This window comes from Callospermophilus lateralis, chromosome 16 (genome assembly GCF_048772815.1).
Source record: "Callospermophilus lateralis isolate mCalLat2 chromosome 16, mCalLat2.hap1, whole genome shotgun sequence".
NCBI classification, from domain to species: domain Eukaryota; kingdom Metazoa; phylum Chordata; class Mammalia; order Rodentia; family Sciuridae; genus Callospermophilus; species Callospermophilus lateralis.
Window position 1 is genome coordinate 28968806 of NC_135320.1, and position 20320 is coordinate 28989125.

General features: G+C 42.1%; 1 pseudogene; it reads left to right on the forward strand.

Annotated features, from left to right (window-relative positions):
* Nucleotides 1-426: 426 nt before the first annotated feature.
* LOC143381932 (heterogeneous nuclear ribonucleoprotein F-like) overlaps nucleotides 427-20320 on the forward strand; it is a 96902-nt pseudogene continuing 77008 nt past the window's right edge.

Genomic DNA, 20320 nt, shown 5'->3' on the forward strand with positions numbered 1-20320 from the left:
CAACCAATGGGAACTCTCCAGGAGTCCCGCGAAAGCTCCAAAGTAGCAGGGAGAGCTCCAAAGTAGCAGGCCGAAGTGGACAGCAGGGGTCTAATCTCCAGTTGAATGCACAACTTAACATAATCATATCATCTCAATGGCTTGCTGGCATCACCTTTCAACCAAAAATGCCATGCTGTCATTCCTACTTGGCTATGGCTCTGGCACCAAAGCCCTGCCTCTAAACACCATTAACATACGAATTGGGGGGTTGAGTTTTCAACTCCTGAAATTTGGGAAAAAAACAGTCAAATCCTAGCCACCACCAGTTCCAGATTACCATTTGCAGGATCTGAGCCATTTTAGCATGCTCTTGTCAGGCACTGTTCCAACCGCAACTGAAACTGAGCCAGAGGACACCAAGAACCATCTCAGAGGCTCACGAAAATGTCCAACATGGGCCTGCCTGTCCCTAGTGTAAAGCAGCAGAGGCAACACCCTCCTGATGACCAGGACCGCTTGTTCCTCCTGGTAAATGTCGGCATAAGGAAACCTACATGATAGAGGGGCAGCCACATTGTTACATTTACTGGGATTCTGCTAGGGTGAAGTTCTTGAATGTTCCCTGAGGCCCAACTGTTAGGGGCTTGGTCCCCAGGGTGGTGCTATTGGGAAGTGGTAGAGCCTTTAAGAAGTGGGGTCCAGTGAAAGGCCCTTAGGTCCTTGGGAGCATACCCTAGAAAGCTATCACGGGACCCCAGCTCCTCTTTTGCTTCTTGGCCATGAAGTGAGCAGTTTGTCTCTGCCGTAGGTCCTGCCCTGATGTGCTGCCTCATCACAGGTCAAAAGTGATGAGCCAACCAGTGATGGACTGGACCCTCCAAAACTGTGAGCCAAGATAAAACCTTTTCTCTTGATGAATATATCATCTCAGGTATTTTGTTACAGTGACAAACATCTGACTAACAGATCCCAACGGTGTTCTTTGTTAGAAGCAGCCACCTCCAGAACCAGGATATCTAAAATCATGTGAATAAAAGATAAATTTCTTCAGTCAACTATGGTGATAGAGACAATGAACAAAGTTACCTCTACTTCCTGGAGCCAGGTTTTTGTTTGTTTGTATGCAGTACTGGGGATCGAACCCCATGCCTTGCACATGCTAGATAAGCACTGAGCTACATTCCCAGATCTTTTTAATTTTGAGACAAGGTCTTGCTAAGTTGCTGAGACTGGCCTCTAATTTGCTATCCTCCTGCTTCGGGCTCCCAACTAGCTGGTATTACAGGCATGTGTCAACACATCTTGCTTGGTGAGTCAAGTTTTCTACCTCTTAGAGATTCAGCCATGTAATAGCATGAGTTTAAAAAGCCTTCTGAATCCTCTCGTGCACATTAGACTCCCTTCAAGCCAGTGATTGAACGCTTCTTTAGGGAACTTTACTATTCTCAGGCAAACAGTGTCTGAATGACATGCAGCAGGGTAAAAACAGTGAATCCTGAGGACATGTGCACACTGCTGCATAGCCTTTGCCATAAAGTGAGGGTTTAGTCTAAAGAGATGTTAAGTGTGACCCCATTGTCACCGAATCTGATGCCCCAAGTCCTTGGATAGTGTGAAGGCCGAGGTTCTGTGAGTAGGAAAGACAAGTAATCACACAGAATATGTGTCAGACTCGGTGAGTAGGAATCTTTTCTCTAACCAGGAAGGATAGGTTTGCCACAAGAGCCTTGCTGATCTGCTCAAGGAGTTCATCTTGTTGAACTGACAGATCTGACGATTAGCAGCAGCAGAGTCAGCCTGGGAGAGAGGAAGCCCATGCCCCTGGGCTTGCTCTTCATCTCCATATCTGCCCGCACGGCTGCTCCACCCATGAGTCCTTTGCTGGGAAGCCAAGAACAGGGGCTCACATCCCCTGGCCAGTTCCTCCCATCTGGTTGGTTATACTTTTGCTACAATGGCTCATGGGGTGCATTTACACACAACCCCAAAGATGGGCATCCTTCAGGACCTCTCCCACAGGTCCATCCACATACTTCTTCCCAGAATTTTTTTGTCCCCACTCCTCCTATGCCCCTTTTTGGTTGCTTCCCAGAGCCCATGTCTGTTCCCACCTTGACTCACTTCTCTTCCTCTACAAAGCGGGCAGTCAGAGGAAACTGTGGTATGAAGTTATATCCACGGAAGGGTTCCTTTTGTTCAGTGATGTTTTTCAAGGTCACAAGAGAAGCAGGAGTGTCGCAACAGATTTCCATCTTGCATCAATATAGCTAGCTGATTCAGGTGTGAGCCAAGCTCTGTTTTTCTCTTCCCTCTCTGATCACAAGATAACCCCCTATGTGGCAACAGGTGTGAGATGAGGGAAAGACATAGGTGCAAAGTAGCAGGTTGCATGGAAGGCCAGGCCACCTGTTTATGTAGCCTATATGTCGCCTCCCGACCAGCTCAAGTCCAATCCAGGTTGTATCGCTTCAGTCTTAAAATGCAGTATCTCTGGGCCTTCCTGTCTTTTATCTTGTTGGGGCTAATAATTCTCAGCTCATGAAAGACAGTTTGGCATGTGGGCAATTTATAGTCCGTCCATCTTTGGATGTTCCGTCTCTACCACTACTCAATAGCAGGGCAAGGGATGTTTTTCAAATGGCGTGTGTAGCACTCTGATTTAAATGTCATGACCTTGGGCTCCAGAACCCCAGAGTCTGTGCTGGAACTCTCCTTTGAGACTTTTTGAGCCACTCTAGGACCACTGTATCTGCAGGATCACATAGTTCAAACAGCAAGGATGCTTGTACTACAAGGACTTGTTTTACTCTGGAGCCAATTCAAAACTAGCAGCCTTCCATTCCCCCTTGGAAAACGAGTGAGAGAAATATTCTCAAGTGCAGAATATATCACTTCCCAAACTCAAAAGAGTTTTGACAGTTGCGGTGCTTCTCTATGTATAGTCATCAGTGCCAAGTATCTACTTGTTTCTGACTTTGCACTTTACTAAGAACACGGGGTCCCTTATTTTGGAGGGACCACCCTGGCATGCCCCAGATGGCAGAATACTTATAGCCTTTAACAATGTGGCAGGACCCTGAGTCTTTGATGAGCTTATGTCCCATTTTATGAAGCATTTTTTCTTACTGAGGCACCCAGAGTATTTGACCTAATGGATCAACGTTCTGCAGAATGTCAGGGCAGCCTAGGTCCTTTCAGAATATCTTAGGACAGAGCGCAGAAGAACTGACATATCTCTATGAGCAGATCATCACTATGCACTATTGTCTGTCCTAGATGAATGATAACTGCTTTTGTTCCTCCTTCCTGATAGAAAACAAAGCCCTCACCAGATCAATATCTGCATGCCTCATACCTAAAGGCTGTGATGACCTTCTCAGTAAAGATGGCGCTTCTGATAAAGCAGCTGTGATGGGAGCCATTGCTTGGGTAAGCTTTCCATAGTCCCTTGTCTTCTCCATGATTCATCTGGTTTTGGAAGGACTAGACTACCAACTAAGCTCTTCCTTCACTTTATATAAGTCACTTAGTGTACCAAGGACCTCTCTCATTTGTTCCAGATACCATACTGCTTTTGCTTTACTACCCTGATAAGGAAAGGCAGTTTCAGGGGCCTCCACTTGACTTTTCCTACTATAATAACTCATTCCACAGGTTAAGAAACCAATAGGAAGATTCTGTCAAACTAGGTATGTTCTTACTGATTATATATTCAGGCATTTGGGGATGACCACCAGTTGATCTGTGGACCAAAGATACCCACCATCAGATGGTCCGTGACTCTATGTATTACTTGCCCTATAAAAGCCTTTCACTAATTGCAACATGATAATGGTGCTTTGGGTCTCCCGGAATCCACATGAATTCAAACTTTTAACCAATAGCTATAGAACAAGCTATTCTTAAGAGGTTAGTTATTCAACTACATGACCACAGGTTCCTTAAAGAAAAAACTGGGGACAGCTCTAGTGCACACACTTGCCTCCGTGTCACAGAATCCTTCATTATTAGGACTTGGCCTTTAACCAATGGGTTCTGTGTCTGAGTCTAGGCCTGCGTTTGGGACTGGGCTAATAGATCACGAGTTTTCACTGGGACTTTGACCTTCTGTTTTCTTTTTCACTGTTGTTCCCTTCTGATGCCAGGTTTATAATGTGAAGCCCATGCTGGCACTATAGATATTAGGGTAGAAAATAGGTGTAGAAAAGATACAGTTTGGGCTGGGGATATAGCTCAGTTGGTAGAGTGCTTGCCTCACATACACAAGGCCCTGGGTTCAATCCCCAGCATCTCACACATACACACACACACACACACACACACACACACACACACACACACACACATATATATATATATTCCCCAAACTCCTGGAAATATTTTCTCCTACCTAGGTTTAGTCTGAAAGTCTATGTCCCCTCAAAGTTCATATGTTGAGATCCTAACCCTCAAGATGATGGTATCAGGAAGTGCAGGCCTTTGGGGTGGTGATTAAATCATAAAAGCAGAGCCATTCCAAATGGGATAAGTACCTTATAAAAAAGACCACAGAGAGCTAGGTAGCCCCTTCTACCACGTGAAGACACGTGAAAAGATGCTATCTATGAACCAAAGAGTAAGTCCTCACCGGACACAAATTCCACCTTGATCTTGGACTACCAGGCTCCAGAACTTTGGTCATAGGTATGTAGTGTGTGGTACTTTCTTATAGCAGCCTGAAAAGATCACAACGACCTTTTCTGGAACACCTTCTCTTAACATCACAGGCTGAAATACCAGAATGTAAAGACAGAGAATACTGTGGATTTTCAGCAGCTGACAGATTTGGAAGCAAAAATGACAATATGAGTAATGGTTAACATTGGGCAAGTATATTACTAAACATTCTAAGGTTTATCCTTCATTCTTTTATTTAATCTTTACAATCTGATGAGAGATGTTTCTTCACTTTGTGGATGGAGAGGTAACCAGGATTCAAATTGCCTCCCTAAAGTTGTTTATGACCACCCGAATAGAAAAATCAACAGAAAGAGAGAGAGAGAGAGAGAGAGAGAGAGAGAGAGAGAGAGAGAGGAGAGAGAGGGATTCAAGCTGGTGATAATTTGACCAGGGGAAGTCAAATTCTCCAGAACTCTTAATTTACAGACAGTGCCTATCTAAAAAATTCCCCCCCCCCTTATGATTCAAGCCAACCTAGTAATGCTAGGAAATTCAAAACTCAAGAGATTGCATTATCTAACTGAATGATTTCTCATTGGAACACCTGCCATGTACTGAATCCTCGGAAAAAACACACCATACCGTCCTGAACAGGAAGGGGTCACAGGAGTCCCCGCAGCCTGACTGGACACCAGTTTTCAAACCGAAGATCTCAACCCACTTTAATAGATTTTGACTCAGATTTTTTAAAAATGAAATAAACCACAATTAAGGATAATATTCCTAAGACAGAAAACTAGATAGATAGATAGATAGATAGATAGATAGATAGATAGATAGATGTCAGACTATATACCTTGTAGCTACAATAAATATTGGTTTGTGAAATTTTGTTACTTCAGATTAAGTAAAATGTATTTTTATTATAGGTTGAGGTTAAAAAAAAAAAAAGAAACTCTTGAAAAAAAAACCACATAGAACATATGTAAAATTATGCTCACAAGCAAACAAGCCAAACAGGCCAGCCTCCCATCAAGGGGCAAAGTAGGCCCTGAACTGGCATAATCTAAAAAGAAAATTGAATGACTAAAACAGAAGCAAATTCCTTGGCTATCTGAGATGACTATAATTATAAATTATAAGTATAAATGTTTCTATAGCCTAAAGAGTCATTTCCCTGAAAAGTAGTGTGGGGAACATTACATTTCAACAACAACAACAACAAAGAGCCGTTTAGACCTGCGGTGACCGTGACCTTGTCTCATGGACCTAGTAGAGACAGGCGTTGTGAGAGCATGAGGCCTTGCCCATCATAAAAGACCTGCTCCCACCTCCACTCACACATGCTGAGCACCTATCTCAGCATAAAGTGGGTTGGAGAAGACGATGTTAGTGCAGAGGTCTTCGCTGCCAAGCTGAACGTGAACAATAGTGTGTGTGTTAGATTTTCATCGCTGTGGCAACATATCTGAGAAGAACAACTTAAAAGAAGGAAAGATTTATCCTGGTTTATGTTTTCAGAGGTGTCAGTCTATAGTCTCATGTCACTGTGAGCTTGTGGAAGAGGAGGCAGAACATCATGGTGAGAAGCATGTTGGGGAGCCAAACTGCTCCTCTCATGGAAGCTGGGGAAGAAAGAGAGAGAGAGAGAGAGAGAGAGAGAGAGAGAGAGAGAGAGAGAGAGAGAGACCTACCCACTTTCAGGGCAGCCCCCAATGACCTACTTCCTCCAGTTTGGCCCCACTTCCTACAGTTTCCACCACCTCCCAATGGTCCATTCAACCATGAACCAATCAATGGTTAGTCCGCTGATGAGGTCAGAGCCCTCATCATCCAATAGCTTCCCAGGAGCCCCACCTCTGAACATTACTGTACTAGGGACCAAGACTTCAACACAGGAGTCTTTCAGAGGCATTCCAGATCCAAACCATAACACATAAGGACCCAGGAGGCTCATGTGGACTTGAGATACCTGTGATTGGTGCCTGAAGAAGGACTTTCAAGACCCCAAATGTCATTTCGTATTCCCAAGTGCCACTGTTTTGGTCTGCTATTTAGTTGGCCACCTAGATACCCAGGATTTCTTAACAATCCACTCACAACAAAGTTTCCTGACTTGAAATGTATTCTACTCCAGTCAAAGAAAAAAAAAAAGCATAAAAGGGAAAGGAAGAAACTTATAAGTTTTCAGCGCACTTTTCACTCAGGAAGGGCTCTCTATGAGTCATACTTCATATTAAATGAACACCTTCCTTCTGAAAGGTCCTGAGAGCTTTGCTTTGCTTATCGCTGCCTCCCACATGGGATGCACCAGCAAGAATCCTGGTTAAGGACTCCTTAGGGGCCCAGAGCCTAAAATAGGGGTGGGTCAGTGCGCCTGGGGAAGAAGGATATTCATGCTTCTATCCATCCTAAGATGCTGCACTTGCAAAGTCACAAATCATTTCCATAGCAGGCAATTTCATGCTTGATTCATAAACCAAAGCTCTGAGCTGCTGGAATGGAGGAAGTCAAGTCACGCTCTGCGATGAGAAGCACATTCAGAACTGATCTGCAAAGTGGGCTTTAGAAAAACAGTCCGGGAGTTTTATCCAGAGCTTGCCTGGGTCCTGTCCTTACCCGGAAGGGTCTTTCCTCCCACTCTTCACTGGCCTGGTTTCTTCTCATCCAAAAGCCTCCGCATAAATGTCACCTAATCAGAAAGCTCCTCACTGACCACCCTGCCAGAGCAACGTCCCCCAACCAATGCTTCCAACACATCCTCCTCTTTACCTTGGAAGCTCTGATTGCAATGAATAATTACATATGCTAATTGGTATGCTCACCTGTTTAATATCTGCTTCCCCAGGTGACTGAAACTCTGCGATAACTGTGGGTTTTCCCTGGACACCCAACACCTGGCACTCAGACGATAGGGAATGCTTGTTTCAGTAGTAAATGGGTCCTCTTTATAAAACTGAAGAGGCTGGGGGTGTACGAAGTGGGAGGGTGTTTGCCTAGCATGCATGAGACCCTGGGTTTGATCCCCAGCACCACAAAAAAAAAAAAATGAAATTGTGTTGTCTGTATTTTACCATTAAGCAATTATTTTTCCTTCACTTTTTGATAAGATTATATTATTATCAAAATATTACTTGTTGATATACATAGGTTCACAGCAACATTATTCACAATAACCAAAGGTAGAAACAACCCAAGCATCCAGTGAGGGATGAATGAATGCACAAAATAGGGACATTCAGTAGGAATACTACTGATGGTATTCAGCCTTCAAAAGAAATGGAATCATGATACAAAGTACAAGATGCACAACCTTGAAGATAGCATGCTAAGTGAAGAAGCCACATACACAGAAGGACAAATACTACATAATTCCATTTATTTGAAGATTACATATTTTAACTACAATTAAAATTGCAATTAATCAATTAAATCACAATTACAAATTTTTTACCTACAGTGGTCAAACTCACAGAGACAGAAAGCAAATGGTGGTTATCAGGGGTTGAGGGGAGGGAGCAGCAATGAAGAATTGTTCATTGGGTGCAGAGCTTGGGTTTGGGATGGCAGAAAGAGCTCTGGAATGGATGGTAGTGATACACACCGTAGTGGAGTTTATTTACTTATAATGGAGCCATACACTTAAAAATGTTGAAGATGGTAAATTCTAGATCATGTATGTGTATTTTACCATGCTTTTTAAAAACAGATTTTCAAAATGAATTTTAAAATATCAAGTGTTTATTAACCCACAAATGCATGTTTTTTGTGTCATGTTAGCATGGTGCATATTTTATATATTGGAGCATGGTGCATGTTTTATATGACATATAACTACTAAAAATGTTGGCCACATACAAAAGGAAAGTTTTGCATTCTGCCTGAAACTCTGCGATAACTGTGGGTTCTCCCTGGACACCCAACACCTGGCACTCAGACGACAGGGAATGCTTGTTTCAGTAGTAAGGGGAGCTTGCCGATTTCCTCTCCTCTGATCAGAAAGCCACATGTGGAGTCCCATGCCCCACACATGGCAGGTATTTAGAAATAAATACTCACTGGATGGACAGATAGAGAATCTTGAATCAAGAAATAGTTTTGAATCATATCACACTAGTGTATTCTGAAAGATGTGTTTTATTCCCGAAGAGTAAAAAAAAATCACAATTTTATTCTTAAAGACAAGTGTTTACAAAGTAGCTCTGATGATTGTCCATGCTGTACAGAAAGATAATCAAGGCAGAGAAGGTTCCATGCCTTGATTAAGGGTGCACAGCTCCAGAGCACAAGGGTACAAACCAGACACCATGATTTTAACCAGTGAGCTCTACTAGTTCTCCTGAGGAGAAACAAAAAGAGGGGAAATCAAATCCAGATTCTTAACATTTAAATCAAGTTATTGTCGACATTTTGGCCTCTTTTGATGGACACATGTTCACTCCAGTGGGCTTCTGTGTCTTCCTCCAGTTCGCATCTAGTGTCACCAGGTGGAGCCTGCTCTTGTTTCCCAGGGTGCTGCCCCCCTGCAGCTGCCATTAGAGCCTTGGCCAGAGGTCCCCCCACTCCCCCTCCTACACATTGCCTCACTCACTCTTCCTGTCACAGAGGACAACTTCCCTTAACACTCCACAGTTTCCAGAAGGATGCATTGTTCTCAAATCCCCATTTTGGAGTTCCAAAAGACCTCATTTCCTCTTGTTTTTCTTTCCCCTTCCTTGGGTAGGTAGGAGGACAAGATCAACTCTTCCATTCTCCTTTGCTCTAGTTCACTGTCTCTTAAGAAACCCTAGAAAGTATAATGAAAGTGATAAGGCCACCAATCTCATCAATACAAAAGCTTAACCCCACGTGCACAGACCCAGAACGTCAGCGTGGCATGGACAGCGATGAAGGCAGAGGGGGGATGTAGAATGTGCAATGTGGAAAATGAGGAAGGAAGTTGTGGAGAAAGAACTACACCCCCAAAATTTTTGAGATGACTGGCACAATGGCCTGTCACATCCCAGTGGCTCAGGAGGCTGAGGCAGGAAGATTGCAAACTCAAGGCTGGCCTGGGCAACTTAGTGAGACTCCTGTCTCAAAATTAAATGTTAAAAGGGTTGGGGGTGTAGCTTAGTGGACAAGCACTTGCTTAGCATGCATGAGACCCTGGGTTCAATCCCCAGTAATGAAAAAAAAAAATTTTTTTTTAAGAGGAGGAAGAAGAAAACAAAGAAAAGCTTTGCCTGTACCCAAAAATCTGATTGAATTGGAATTTTTTCAGATAAATATGTTTTATTATTGATGTCAAGGCAGGTCAGTTTGTATGTAAGGATAGTTCCTTCAAGTAATTTAAACAGAAAAATGAAAGGATTCAAGGAGGGAAGGGAAAACCCGGGGTTTACTAGCACTCTGCTCCCTTTGAGATGTAATTTATCACCATTGTTAAGGTGTCTGCCTGGTCTCCATTCTTTAAACAAGTCTAAGGGAGGCTTCCTGTGCCTGAGAGAAATGGTATTTGTGTTCTTCTGGGCAGACACCTGCAGCTTTGTGCTGGTATTTAGATTACACTAAACAGACCTTCCTTTTTTCCCCCCTCTCTGAATTCTGGCCATCCCCTGACAATGCAGACCAGTTCTCTGTAATGGTGAGACAGCTCAGTCACCAGAGGGTCTGGCCACAGGAGCCTGGGGCCATTACACACCTATTCTTCAGGATCAGATTCAAAGTGCTGGCAACCTCTCTCCTGGTCTTTGAGGCTACAAAATCTTAAAATCACCATTTTGATGTCTTTCCTTTATTTTACTAGCTGACTTTCAAAAGAAGAAACAAAAAAACATAGAACATCAGAGTGGAAAATGCAAACAATGGAAGGAAATGATGGAGACACTATGATATTTTAGCTCTTAGGAATGGTGCAACTTTAGTAAATGAGTCTCAGACCCTCCCCCCCTCCCCACCACATAACAATATTGAGGTCAGAGGAGAACACTGAAAGGTGCAGATCTCATCCAAAGAAAAAACTAAAGCTTTTACTTTTGCTTGATGCAATTTGCATCTCTATTGTCAATCTTCAACAAATAAATTTCAGGGTTTCCGAAAAATCAGAAAATATCGGGTAAACTAAGTTTTAAATAATACGCTCAATATTTCCTTAAACCTCCAGATCCCTTGTCAGATGAAACACTTCTGAACTTAAGGGATTAAGTCTAACCATTAGTCTGAGAAAGCAGGCTATATGTACTATTCAAAACATATACAAATACAGGGCAAGTTGTGTGTTTGCTGTACTTGAATCCAGCATGCCCTGTTTTTTGTTTTTTGTTTTTTGTTTTTTGTTTTGATCCCCTGTATTTCTACCCTACCCCCAATCCTTTTCCAAGTCATCTGCTTCCTTTTTGCAGTCACTGTGTTGGTTTTCTCCAGGAACCACTGAATACAACTTTCACGAAGAAAAATTGAAAATAAAGTCTCACTTTATTTGCAAAATGAATAAATTGCAAATAAAGTCTCATTATGCTGAAAGTAATGCCTGATTTTGCAATATGAAGTTGACCCAATGACATAAAAGGGAGCCATCCTTAGAGCATTGGAAAAACTTCTGCAACGATTTCACTTATTGGGAAACCTATGGCAATCCTGCTGATAAAGGCAGGGAGCAATATGGTGGGGGAGGCATGGTGTAGACAGGGAGGCAGGGGAGGAGGAGGAGGAGAAGTTGTTGGTCACATGGCACAAAGTTTCAACTAGATAGAAGAAATAACTTTCTTGAAATCCACTGCACAGCATGGTGGCTATAGTTAAAAACAATGCATTGTATATTTCAAAACTGCTAAGAGAATAAATTTCCAATGTTTTTACACACACAAAAAAGGATAAGTATTCCAGGCTATGGGCATGTCAATTAGGTGGCTAATTCACTTAGCTTAATCATTTCATATTGTCATACCATAGCATCACATTGTATTCTACAAACATACACGATCACAATTTTGTTAATTTATACTCCATCAATCAATAAGATTGAAAAACTCCTCAACTTGTTAGTTAATGGCTTTTGAGTATCCCAAGGGTAGAAAGGCCATTTCCAGCCCCAGGAGCTCTGGGAAAGGAATCTCTAACCTCTGAACTGTGGGCCTAGGGTAAAACCTTATGAGACCCTGGCTCTGAACTTTCCCCTTGAACTTATGGATGATGGAGCAGACTTGGCAGACCTGACAGCACCAGATGATCAGGCAAAGGAAGGCTTATTGACTGTGTGGACCCAGCTGAGTCTCTAAGACAGTGGATGTTGCTGGGCCCAGGCCTGTGACTTACTGGGAATGCTGGGAGATGTCAAACAAGCAAAGGGCATGTGACTGCACTTCTGCCATCCTCCTGAGAAGAAAAAGCGGTCAGGCCTGTTGCACCAAGAAAAGAAGTGAAACTAGGCCAAAAACCATGTCTGGCTGGAGCTCAGACCCTCCCATTTGTAGAAACTAACACGAGTCTGTTGTTTTAAATCTTGAGTTTGGAGAAAGTTTGATAGAATATTGAGACAATAGCTTAGTGATAGACATCCTGTTGGGCTTGCCCTTGGGGACACATTTTGATCCACTGCACTGCAATTATACTTAAGAAGAAACTTGAAAGTTAGAAGGCACTGGAAGAAGAATTAAAGAACCTGGCACCTGTTCTCTGCCCTTTCTCTATTGTCGCCCTTCCTGAATCTCACATGCTAGATGCTTAAACGGAAGAGATGTGTCACATGCAGAAGAAGCCATCCTCCGTCTTCCTTTCTTTGAACTCTAGAGGCCTACCATATTCCCTGAATCCCCTAAGGCCTAACTGGTAAAAAAAAAAAAAAAAAAAAAAAGTCTCTGTTGATGGTTTCTGGGCTGTTTCAGGGCTGGTCTGCCTCACTCACACTACCTTCAGAGAGTGAGAAGAGGCGGTTCCAGAAAAAGACTCTAGGTGCAGTGTTGAGAGCCACAGCCGAAGGGGCCCCAGCAAACTTTCAGACTGCCAGCTGATGATTGGCTCACAGCAGCCCCAGCAACATCTAGCTGATTGACTCCTCTGCGGTGATCTCATTGGACTGTTTCCCTGCCCTTTCAGGCCACGGAGCTGCTCATTGGGGGACTTTTTTGGCTCCGCCCACGCAACCCAGCCAATGGGCCTCAAGAGCAGGAGGATTGTGGGAGGTGGAGAGGCTGGTGGTTGGGGGAGTGGCTTGTGGGAAGCCGGTGGTGGCAGTTGGGCTCTGAGGGTTTTTCCTGAGGAGCGGGTTTTGTTTGGTATGTGTGGTTCTAAAAATAAAGTTAGTTTCTTTTGACAAGTGGCTCCTGAATTGTGCCCAGCCAGACTGCTGCAGTGCAGATGTCATCACAGGAAAGGTAGCTGCTAGTGAGGCAGCCACTTGTAATGAAGTCCTGTTTCCAGTTTCCCACTGACATTGGTCTGAGAAAGCACAGCAATAGGCATTCAAATGATGAAGACCCACAGAGGCAGGGGTGTGTTAATATGTAGCTCATCCCAACCCCCGGGGCCCTTTTTAGCTTCTGTCACCCTAGGGCCTTGACTGATCCCACCTTCTGGCCTCTCCCCTTGGAATGGAAGCAGCTCTAGTCAAGGGTAGAGTTTCGTCATCTTTGATGCTACATACACTTCCCAGGCCTAGAGCTGCTTTCTGGGCTAGCTATTTCTGGCTGGGTTGCCCCACCTGTTCCCCTAACATACAATATTTCTGAATTGACACAAAGATCATATTTGTTTTTCTGAAAACCAAAATTTCTACTGCTACGTTGTCCTAGGATTTATCTTATTTTTTTTCCTTAAATCCTTCTACCCAAATCCAGAAAACTTTCAATCCTCTACCTTCTGTATTCTAAAATCTTCATTTTATGACTTTCCCCCTATTTTCTCCCTTCATTTAAAACCCACGCCAATTGGTATTTTCTTGCTTCAATTGTAGTTTACTCCTCCTGAAACCCCACCTGTGCGATAGAAGATTTCATCAGTGAAAGCCACTAATCACCTTGCCCCATTCTGTATTGAATTATTTACGCCACCCACGCTGCTAGATTTCAAGGTTCCTCAATGGCCAGGAACTTTGCAATTTGTTTGGTTTATTTTCTCTGCTGTGCAGTTCTGTTCATTCACTACTCCAAACAGGGAATAATGAGGAAATAACAATGTGAAACTCAAAGGAATAAAACGATCCTTTTCTTCAAAGGCACGAGAAAAATTGGGGCATTATGAATTATTCTGCTGCTTTTCACTTCCACGGTGGCACAAAAGTGGACGGGTTAGCATTTTGCTCTGGGTGAGTCTGGATGTGAGCACAAAGAGGGCTGGAGGTGGAAGAAAGGAGGTGAGCTAGTCCCTGGATGGGGAAGAGCCTGCTTCCTGGGAAGATGGCCACAGTAAGCCCAATGAGAAGTGTTTGGCAAATGCCATGGTGCAGTATGGGCTTCTCAGTGACCAGAAGGACAGGCCAAGGGCACAAAGCCTTTTTTCCTATGACTCTCCTGACCCCAACCCATTCTCCCTAAGCCCAAGCTAAGGACTCACTGACCAAGTACCCAGACCTGGCATCCTATCCTATTTTGTTCTTGCAGAATCTTTCTTTCCTTAAATCACTGAAATTCTTAGTTTCTATCAATTATTATAATTAACTTAAATTTACTAAGTTGCTCATAACTATTTAGACTCTGATCAAATATATTCTGAATCTTAAATAAATGAACTCATTTAATCCTCACAATAAGCTGCAAAAAAATGGGTGTTATTATTATGAGTCATCCTTATCCTAAATGTTTGGGATCAGAAGTGGTTTAAATTTTGGATTTTTTTTTTGGGGGGGGGAATATTTGCATATACATAAGGAGATATCTTAGGAATGACCCTCAACTTGAAACAAGGAAGTTCGTTTGCTTCTTATACACCTTCTGCATGTAGTCCAAAGGTAATTTTCTTTAAATTTTTTTAGTTGTAGTTGGACATAATACCTTTACTTTATTTATTTATTTGTAAGTGATGCTGAGGATCAAACCCAGCACCTCTCACATGGTAGGTGAGCACTCTACCACTGAGCCAGAACCCCAGCTCCCCCTCCACGGAAGGTAATTTTTAAAAATATTTTTAATAATTGTGCACATTAAATAAAATTTTGTGGTGTGGAGTTTTCTACTTATGGTGTCATATCGTCAAAAGGGTTTCCAATTTTAGCTATGTGTGGTAGCACAGGCCTATGATCCTAGTAACTTGGGAAGCTGAAGTAGGAGAATCACAAGTTCAAGACCAGGCTAATACCTAGCCTCAAAATAAGATAAAAAGGGCTGTGGGATAGAGCACTAATCTCTAGGATATATAAATAATTCAAAAAACTTAACACCAAAAAAAAACAAAATAATCCAATCAACAAAGGAGCTAAGGAGCTAAATGGATACTTCACAGAAGAAGAAATACAATTGATCAACAAACATGAAAAATGTTCACCATCTTTAGCAATTAGAGAAATGCAAATCAAAACTACTGTAAGATTTTTATCTCACCCCAATCAGAATGGCAGTTATCAAGAATACAAGCAATAATAAGTGTTAGTGAGGATATAGGGGAAAATGTACACTCATACGTTGCCAGCAGGACTGCAAACTGGTATAACCATTATGGAAAGCAGTGTGGAGATTCCTCAGAAAACTTGGAATGAAACCATCATTTGACTCAGATATCCAATTCCTTGGCATAACCCAAAGGACTTAAGATCAGCATTCTATAGTGACGTGGCAACATCAATGTTTACAGCAGTTCAATTCAAAATAGCTAAACTATGGAACCAAACTAGATGCCCTTCAACAGATGAATGGATAAAGAAAATATGGTACATATACACAATGGAATATTACTCAGCCTTAAAGAAGAATGAAATTATGGCATTTGCAGGTAAATGGATAGAACTAGAGAATATCATGCTAAGCGAAATAAGCCAGTCCCCAAAAACCAAAAGCCAAATGTTATCTTTGATAAGTGGATGCTGATCTACAGTTGGCCCAGAGGGGGTGGTGGGATGAAGGAACTTAGGTTTGCATAAAGGGGAGTAAGGGGAAGGGTGGGACTGTGCAGATGGAAAGGATGGTAGAATGAGACATTATTACTCTGCATACATGTGTGATTACACTACTGAACTGACTCTGCGCTACGCACAGCCAGAGGAAGGAGAAGTTGTGCTTCATTTGTGTATAATTTGTCAAAATGTATTCTACTGTCATGAATAAATAATTAGAAAAAATATAAATAAATAAATAGATAGATAGATAAATAAGATGATTTGGGAGCCTACTTAAAAAAAAAAAAAAAAAAAAAAAAGACTGTGGGAATAGTTTAGTGGCAGGGGGCTTGCCTAGCATGTTCGAGGTCCTAGGTTCATTCCCCAACATCAGAGAAAGAAATGTTTCAGATTTTTTAATATTTCAGGTTTGGGAGTTTGGGATTGGGTTACTCAATTGGGTTACTCTGTAACTTTGTTTTACAAATGAGAAACTAAAGTCTGAAGAGCATTCATAACTCACCCAGTTACAAATCCAGCTGAGACTTGGTACCAGGTGACCATATCCCCAAACCTACACCTTTTCAGTGATTTGCATTTCTCTTGCACAGTGGCTGATCTCAGTGAAGTCTTTCAATGGTGTGGCTAAGATTTATGAGGATGTTCACTTAGTAAAACAGTCATCCTTTTAGGCACAGAGCTTCTTAGCACTCTAGAAAGCCTGATGCCTGTATATGTGCTCAATAAATACCGGTTGGATGAACGAATGAATGTCCTGCTTGTACAGTAACCACCTTCTTAGCCCAGAATTGCATCACTGGGCAGATCCTATCTTAATGGGACTTTGTCATGATTTCCTGGAACCCTAGAGGAGCCCAGGACTTTCCCCAGCATTAACTAGCCACTACATTCGTAAAGTACAAAGTACATCCATGTGCGCAAGGATGCCTTTACTTCTCCATAGCCAAGCTTAATGATCTCTCTGCACCCCCACCCCTACCCCCACAGATAAAAAATTTAGTCTGGCCAATTCATGATCATTTTTTTCTCAAACACTTTTGGATAAAGACAGTAAATTCAGAATTTCCTCTGGCCTTCTGCTTCCCTTCTCCTAGAGAGTGATCTAAGTTCCTTGGAGAGAAACATTTCTCCAATAATACTGAAATTATTTCCGAAGAAGGGATGTTCCAGTCCCTGCTGCGTGCTTGGCCTGGATAGAAACGGACATGTGAGGGTCACGTGGTCAGCACAGCGCTGCTTGGCCCAGGTGTTGATCTGCAGCCCCAGGGCCACCATCAGCTCCTGGGAGAGGCCAGAGGCCAGGCTGAGCCAGAGCCTCAGGAAAATTCCAGTGGCATCTGGAATTTCTGCAGGGATACCTCAGATGCAATTACATCTTCTGAACTCTTTGACTCAGAGGCCAGGTGTAGGAAGACCCTTCTCTCCCAGGAAACTGTCACTGATCATAACATGATTTTCCTGCTTTGTGGGAGTTATCAAATCACACTCACTGAGCCAATGAGAATTCAAATCACCCTAGACCTGCATTCCTGTATTCCTGTTTTTCACCCTACAAATGTTAAGGGAGCAAAGAACCCCAACATTTTTGTGACCTAACAATTAAAAAATATTTCTGATACAGAATAGAATCCAACCCCAGAGCTTCCTGTTGCCAGGCCCCCCCTCATCTGTGGCTGTACCATGCCACCACAGACGGGAGATCAGACTGGCTAAAGGCATCCCTTCTTTCAAACCCTCAGCCTAGAAGTGATACCTTTCATTTCCACTCATGCCGCTCTCTCTGCCAGCCTCTTCTGCCCTTCCCACAGATGACCCAGTTTCCTGGTATAGTTACCAGGGCCTCTGTAACCCAGTCACTCCCAGAACACCATGTCTCACCAGCGCCAGGTGGAACCTCACAGCTGCTTGACAGTCTGGGGGTTCAGAGTCAAATATTGGTGACGAATGAACATAAGTTAGAGTTCCTAACCCTCCTCTAACTTGCTGTGTGTCCTTGAGCACCTTATCAGCTTGTATGTCACAACTGTAAAATAGATATGATCTCCAACTCAGAGGGATATATCAAAATACAACTAGAACATTTAGCACAACCTTTGGGTCTGTGTAAGTTGTTAATAAATGTTAGTTATCATGTTTATTGTCTCCTGGTCAGTGTAGAAATGAGAGCTCTGGGCTGGGGATGTCCAGATGGGGGTTCTTAGGGAAATCCCTCGACCTCTCTGCATTCCAGCCTGAACCTATGCACAATGAGAGTTTTACTAGATCCTCATCTTTAAAGGTTCCATGTTCACCAAGAAGGTGTGGTTTGCTTGGCTGGTCAGCCCTTTTTTTTTTTTTTTTTTAAGGGTCTGCATAAGAAGACTCACCTCAAAGGTTGAGGAACCTGTGGAATTGAGCTTGAGGCGACCCGACCGCTCGGCAGTAGCCATGACATTTGTGACCCTCAACATTGTATTTTAATGCTTAGAACTCTAAGTGTCCTGTCGCCACTAATTTATTGGGTATTCATTGTAATTATCTCACTTGTAATGAATTCATTTGGTATTAATTTCAATGTCATATGTACAGTACTTTCATAAGAATTACTGTATGATTCAGCATTAATTTACTCTATCTTTAAAGTAAAATGTTAACAATCAATTCATATTACTCGGTTCCTTAAACCACTGGCGGAGCCTTTATTATAATTATTATTATTTATGAACTGCGCGAGGCATTTTCTATTAGCACATTCACAAGTTTCTCGTGACACCCCCTTCTCCTATCTATACATCACTGTTGCCTTGCCAAATAGATTTGTGGAATCAATACCTCAGTGTCCTTATCTTTAAAGATGTCACCTTGTGTTTGCAGCTGTTAGCCCATCGTTACATGTAAAGATTTCTGAGCGGCTTCTGTAGCAATGAAACGTATCATATTTTTGCACCACATTCATCTCAAGGGCCATCAAGAGAGGAAAAACATCAGGTTCTTTGCTATTAAACTATGAAAATATTCTCTTGATTGCTTAACACACATTATCACAGGATAGTCGATTCACCAGTAAACAAAATCGTGTTTTTAAATGTGAACATTGGAATGAGATTACCCTGAGAGAAATGATATTTTAAGGCATGTGATTTCATAGGAGTATATCTGGCATATAGCCTCAAATATCCTGATGACAAGTGAAAAATGAAAAACAATACAGATATTTGTCACATTATTCTAACCAGGTACTGGATATTGAAAATATACAGCCCATCAGTTCTCAGGTACAGATGGGGATGAAAGAAACAAAACACACCAATCCTAGACAAAGATATTCAGAAAAGAAACTGGAAACGGTAAATCATTATACTACTAATACTTCTTGAACTTGACCTTAAAGACCTCCACAGCAAAAAAGAATGATTTTTAAATGGGTCAAACTATGAACTTAATTTATGTAGGGTCTCGAGGCATAAACCCATGGCAAGGGTGATATACATATACCATTTTGAGTTAGACAACTCAATTTTATCAATTCTGTTCCTATTTTCGACATTTGATTAGGTCTTCAGTATTTAATCCCCAAATCCCAAGAGCAAATGTCTATGTCTATTGAATTCTCTTGTATTCTATGATGGTGGTATTGGTGTGTGTGTGTGTGTGTGTGTGTGTGTGTGTGTGTGTGTGTCTGTGCGTGCTCAAGACGCGACCTAACACAGGGCAGTGAATAGTTTATTATAAAATACAAGATCCCTATTAATTCCCATTCTTCTTGGTTTTTATCAGGAAGACAGTGTGAGCCCCCCGTGAGTTCATTTCACTCTTGGGGTGTGACAGAATATATATATGATGCATCATGCTCATTTCCTTCACGCATTCGTTGACCTACACTAGAACAGGCACGATATAATGGCTAATGGATAAAAACACAACATGACTTGCTTATTACTAAAGGTTTATTTACGGCTGGCTTCATGACCTGTATCCATTAGTAATCTCTCAGTTTCTTACAGGGACATTGGTAACAACACCTGATGTTTCAAAACTTCTATGGAACTTCAATAAAAAGATATTGCTTTGCTCTGCTTCTCTACTGCCTTCCTGAGATTCATTCTGAATTTTATCCCTACTTAAAAAAATAAAAATAAGTACGCTCTTTTTCAATGGGATTAAATTCTCATGATTTGATTTAGTTTTGAAATGTGCACTCACTGACCTAGAATGGAAAAAAAAAAATGCAGCTAAATGTTGTAGCTGTATTTCTTCTTATCTACGAAACTTAAATCCATCTTTGCTGGGCTTAGTCTCCGGATATCAAGCTAGTTTAGCTTCTGTGAGGTTACTACATACACAATACGGAATCAACCCAATGTCCATGGCATCCAGCAAAGAATCAGCATTGACCAAGCATTCCTGGGAGAAAACAACTGCAGTGATGAAAAGACTAATCAGAAAAAGCCCTGAAAGAGCATTTATTGATAAGGTCTCACCTTTCAAGTGCACAAGTAAAAAGTTCTCTTTCAATCAAGCCTTCCATCTGGGTGGCACACAAAGGAGCATCAAAACCTCTGGTATTAAAGTTTGCAGGTCCGCAGGGTATAACCCTGTACAAAATCATGTTCAGGATTTGCAAGAAAGAGCCATAAAGCACTAAGGTCTTGAAGTATTTTGTTCCTTAACAGG